This window comes from Cornus florida, unplaced genomic scaffold (genome assembly GCF_030987335.1).
Source record: "Cornus florida cultivar Cherokee Brave unplaced genomic scaffold, ASM3098733v1 CherokeeBrave_3.0.0_Hap2_Chr09, whole genome shotgun sequence".
NCBI classification, from domain to species: Eukaryota; Viridiplantae; Streptophyta; class Magnoliopsida; order Cornales; family Cornaceae; genus Cornus; species Cornus florida.
In genome coordinates, this window is record NW_026775579.1 from 30985833 (window position 1) to 30991694 (window position 5862).

Sequence of the window (5862 nt, forward strand, 5' to 3'; positions counted from 1 at the left end):
TGTGGGCGGGTGCATGGGCTACCGTGCTGGCTAGCTACGAGCTCAGTTCGGCTGGAATCAGCTTTAGCTTTTATTTTGATAGGTGTTGTCCTTTTGATCGATGATGATGATGTTATGTTGGGGATCAGTCGCAGTGATTGATTTGGTTGTTATTGGTATGTAAATAGTTGCCACTTTCTTTGAGTTCTCCTTGCATGATGATGCTTTTGGGATCAAGTCGATTGATTGACGTTTGGGGTTGGTGAGAGCATTGCACCGTTAGTGTCACTTGTAGTGTCACTTTTAGATTTGGAGATGGATTGTTAGAGTTTTACTAGTCACTACAAGAACTATCATTTTCACCGGCGGTTTTTAGCCAACCGCCACTGTTAATTTATTTTTTTCGGCGTTTAAGAACAAAGTGCCGCTATTGAAATTTTTACCGGCGCTATTTTATAAACTGCCTGAAAATAGTAATTATTTCTGGCAGATTTTTAAAAGCGCCGGAAATAATTAATTATATCCGGTAGTGTTTTTTAAAACGCCGGAAATAGTTAATTATATCTGGTGGTTATACAAAATATGCCGGTGAAAATTTAATTATAATTATTTAATTTATTATTATTTTTTCCTAAAAGCAGGTTTGGGTAGCTTATTGCTTATACTCTCAAACATAAACGCTCTAATGTCTATGCTTCCATTCTACTCTCTCACTGACCCACGACTTCACGACTTGGTGGTGCCCTAGGTGTAGCGCAGGAAGGAATCACGGTGGCGGTTGTTGATTGGTGCCATATTGGAGATCTGGACAGTGGTGGCTGTTAAGTGGGGCTACTATAACTTGTAAGAACTTTAAACCCTAATTTCCCCTTCTTCTTAAGAACTCCACTTATATCTCTCTTGTATTCTCAATAAATGAATCAGCTTCTATTTTTATTAATTTCTTAAGTAAAAATGAACAATTGCATATATATATTATGGGTCTTTCTTGTATGTTGTCTGGAATAGTTGTCACTGATTTTGGGGCTTTTGATTTGTGGAGGAACTAGGGTTTTCAGGTTGGTGATCTGTTTAGTTCGTTTTCTAAACAATTCGGAGGCTTTCTTGGGTTCAACATGTTTGAAGCTAGAAAAATATAAAAAACAATACAAGGCTTCCACATCTTTTTTGATTTGCTTGTTTGATTACGGCTTTTTCCAGCCCACTTTTCCTTTTTGTCAATTTCCCCTTCTCTTCCTTCCTTTTTATTATTTATATATATATAAAGATTAGCGTTTTAGGATATATATATATATATATATATATATATATATATATATAAACTTTTTTGTCCAAAGAAGCTTTTGCCTTCATAATGTATTAGTGTTGTGTGTGTGGATGAGAGTAAATTTTTTGCTGGGAGCAAAATTATTGTATCATATAAATGCAAACCCACAGTTCACCCATGGACTCTCATACACAAAGGTGGCTCAATGGATTTTGAGGCCTAAGACAAAAACACTAGTGTGGCATTTTGATATTTAACATATTTCAATGAAATTAAATTGTTAATTCTATACAAAAGCCATTCTTCTTATGTCTTGGTATACATAATCATTAATTATATTTGTATTAAAGTTTTTAAAAAATTACTTTTTTTGCAATTTATTATATAAATACATTAATATCTCTATTTATATTTAAGTTTTTCTAACTTAAATGAACATTTTTAGTAGAAATGTTTATAAATGAAAAAATTGAAAAGTTAATTGTCACCCAAATGAAAACTCTAATGGTTAAAAAATTGGTTGTAGGATCAATATATCTACTTCAATATATTTTGTTCTAACACTTGGGACACAACCTGTGGGATTGAACAATAACTAAGGAGAAAAAAAAAAAAAGAGTAAATAACAAAATAAAGGAGAAGAGTTGAGAGGGAAAAAAAGAGAAGTGAGTGGATAATATAATAGGAAATGTGGCGAATGAGAGGAAGAAAAAGTAAGGCGATAGAGGAGAAATGATAAGTTAGAAAAGATTAAAAAAAAAATAGAGATAAAAAACGTGGGTTCCATTATTTATATTAATTTTTGTACATTAATTCATTAGAGTCACTACTACTCTCTAGCTAACAATTAGTGTATTTTAAGTCATTTAACTGAACAATGAGTTTGATCTACTTACTACCACACTTTATAGGTGATGCTAATTAAGACATTTAATAGTAATTTTGTTCATATACTGTATCATCTACCTGAGTAGATAGAAGTAGTTTATTCATTAAAATACTATGAAATGCAGTAATTCAAAGAAGTTAACTGACAAAGTTTTGAGATTCATATGTTCTTTGTTTCACTAGGTTACATAATCTATCATAATGGATAGAAGTTGAATTACGGACTCAAGGTACTTTAAATTTTAGTCTCGCTAATTTAAATATATATATATATATATATATATTATAAACCTTAATTCTCATTTTAGTTTAGATATTTATGATAAATTCATCTTGGAATCAGGGAAGCGCTAACTTGTGCTCAACTATTTTGCGCAACACATAAGAGCAAGAAGGATGGCAAAGCTAGTGATGAACATGCTGCCAAAGTGATTGTAAGTATTTTTTTAAACCATCAATTCTTTTTTTCCTAGTTTGATTAAGTGTAAAATATGGGTACTAAAATTTATTATATTTGATGTTTTATATCTTTTTGTGTTTCCTTATCCATTCTATATATGCATACACAACTAGAAGAGCTTGCTGCAACTCAGCCTTCTAACCCAGATGAACCTTCACCCCGGGATTTTTATACCCAAGTTAGGGGAGAAGAAAGAAGGGGCCATGTTCAGATGTATGGCTTGGGACCTACATCTACTAGTCTTTGGGGGCCATCTCCTAGTAAAGCGGACCTGGTAAGGAGGACCTCACAAGCAGAGGAAGAGACATGTGTTGCTCATGCAGAAATGAAGGAGACAGTGAAAAAGATGCGTGTTGAGTATGATGAAAAATATGAAGCTTTGAATGCAAAAATGGCTATGATTTTGCGTCATATTGAACATCAAAATTCTAATGTATAGGTAAATATTTTTGTTATTGTACCTTGGTAAAAATTTAATTATATAAATATTATAAGTTCTAATATATTTATAATTATATTCTATTATGAAGGTGCATAATAAAATTATATTTTATAGTGAAGGTACCCGGCTCCTCAACTACACTTGGTGATCCTTAAATTTTATTTTTGGTCATGAAATTCCGTCCTTGGTGAGCACTATAGATTTTAATTATCATGTTATTTTAACCATACATTTAATTGTCTTAATTATTATTCTTTATTTAATGGCTTTTATTTAAAATGTATATAGGGCAAATTGAAGCAAGACGAGAGATGAAGTTGAACCATTAATTCTCAAGACCCTCGCATAGTCTCACTCAAATTCTCAATGAAATGTTGATGTTTTATTTTGAATGATTTCCTTTTGAAGTTTTGTTAGATTTTGGTGTTTCCTTTTGAACCTTTTATTAGCACTTGACATTTTGAAACAAAACTTATATGTTATGGGATGTTATTGAATTTTAATGCAACTTTGTTCTATGCTACATATCAAATTTAAGTTGTTGGATATGTTGTGATTGGTAAATTATCTTTGATTTCGTTGAACAGGGAACAAAATAAAATATTTGCTAATATATAAATTAAACTAGAAAATAATATTTTTTAAAAAAAAATTAACACATTACCGGCGGTTTAAAACGCCCCCAAAAGTGAAAAAGGCTACATTATCGGCACTTTGAAAGTGCCGGAGTATACAATGACATTTTACTTTGAATACATCGGCGGTTTAAAGTGCCCCTAAAGCGCCGGAGTATAAGAATACACCGGCGGTTTAAAACGCCCCCAAAGTAATAAGGTCTACATTACCAGCGCTTCAAAGTGCCAGAGTATACAGTTAATGACATTTTACTTTGAATACACCAGCGGACAAAACCGCCGCTGAATCATCTTTCACCGGCGGTTGTATACATCCACCGGTAATGATTTCAATCCCGGCGGTTAGGTAAAAACCGCCGGTGAAACCTAGAGGCGATGGCTATACCGGCGGTTGGGTAAAACCGCCGGTAAAGGAATTACCGGCATTTTGGGAACCTTATAGCGGCGGTTTAGACCGCCGCTGAAACCCTCATTTGTTGTTGTGAGTGTGGTAAGGGCTCACGTTGTTTTGAGACAGGTTGTTGTCATATTTATTTTATCTTGAGCTGTCCATTTCTTTAAGGTGGGAAGAATGTTTCCTTTTCGTGTTCGTCGTGTTGACACTAGTGGGGGGGATAGGGTTCTCACCTTTTCTTGGTCTGTGTTTGGGACTTCACAAGGAGTGAGTTTCTTCTCTTCGTTGTCTTGTGCATGGTTTGGGGTTGGTTGGTCCGTGAGGATCATTGTTGTCGTTTTGAGTCCTTGGTGAGGATTTGGTGGATTTTGGTCGACTTACTTCCATGGAGGGGGTGAAGTCTTTGTCCTTATTGTCTTTCTTTCAGAGATGGGATTATGGTGCTCAAAGTGAATTGATTTGTGTGAGATCATTTTCGGGGACTTATGTCCATTTGATTGAGGATTTGGTTGATTTATGAGGTGAGCTCGATGCTCTTTTAAGAATGTCTTTTGGAGACTTGCTTTGGTTTTTGGAGACCTGGATGTGGTTGACTCTTAGGAGAGGTTTTGAAAGATCGTTGTTGGATTTGGCTTGTTTATGGAGTTTTCTCGTCCTAGTTATGGCTAGGCGTAGTTTTGAGGAATTGTTGTTCCAATGATTGATTATGGATTGAAATTAAATGATTTTGATTTAGCTTGGTGATGCCAAGCACGGTTTTGAGAGATTCATTTTGTGACTTTAGTTGTCAGGACTTATGTGTGTACCGCTTAGTGGACTTATATTTTGGGGATTTAGTCATCCGTGATAGGGATTTTGATCCGATGTTTGATTTCAGTGTGGTTTTATAGTTGATCTGTTTTAGGATGATATCTGGAATTTTGAGACATTAGAGTTATTGGTTCTGTGGTATTGAGGATTTAAGGCCCTAAGCGTAACGGTGCCTATGACATTGTTGTCAGAGCTTTGGGATTGGCTACCCCAACTCTCACAAGATGCCTAGTTTCTGTAATACTTTTGGTAATGATGATTTATGACATTGATGTCATTGGTATCGAAAGGTTTCATGGGTAGACCTAGTGGGGGGGCAGGTTATGAACAAGTGCCTTATACTGTCATGCTACAGTACAAAGTTGTGTGTTGTGGGCGAGTGCTAGTTGCCGTCGATGCTACCTTACTGACGAGTAAGTGTGGGCGGGCACTAGGTACTATCGTTGCTACCACACATTTGAGTACGTCGTGGATGGGTTCTGGTTGCTATTCGTTCTGCCACGTTGTCTTTGTTCTGTACCTTGATTTGATACGTGATTATCTTGGAGTTCTTTTGGGGGTTGTTTTTGGATCGGTATGATGGTTCATCAGGAGAAATGCTTACGGTTGTTGTCTTCCGTTCCTTTGTCTGGCGTTGGGTTCTGTGAGTGACCTTTGACTTGTCGTGTAGCCATGCGGTTATTTTTCTTTTGAGAAGTTGTCCTGTCGTAAGCACGTGGGTGCGAATGGCATTGGTTTGCGTGTTGTCTTCTAGTTTTGGAATTGCTCTCGTAGGATGTCGTGGAGTACTTGGAGACGTACTCCGTAGTTATCCTAGTTTCACCTTTTTTTTTTTTTTTTTGGGCTGGATTTCGCGGACAAAATCCCTTTAAGGTGGGAAGGTTGTAATGACCTGGTCATTTTCTTCCTTTTCCTTTTTCCTCAAATTTTGCGGATAAATTTTTTCCGTTGTCTTTTCTTTTATGTGGATGGTTTTTCGTCACTTAG

General features: G+C 35.6%; 1 long non-coding RNA gene across 1 annotated transcript; it reads left to right on the forward strand.

Moving 5' to 3' along the window:
* The first annotated feature begins 666 nt into the window (after positions 1-666).
* Positions 667-3539, forward strand: LOC132273234 (uncharacterized). The gene is made up of 5 exons (XR_009470058.1): positions 667-822; positions 2318-2364; positions 2478-2568; positions 2708-3223; positions 3325-3539. It is a non-coding gene; the product is annotated as an uncharacterized LOC132273234 (long non-coding RNA).
* Positions 3540-5862: the final 2323 nt, after the last annotated feature.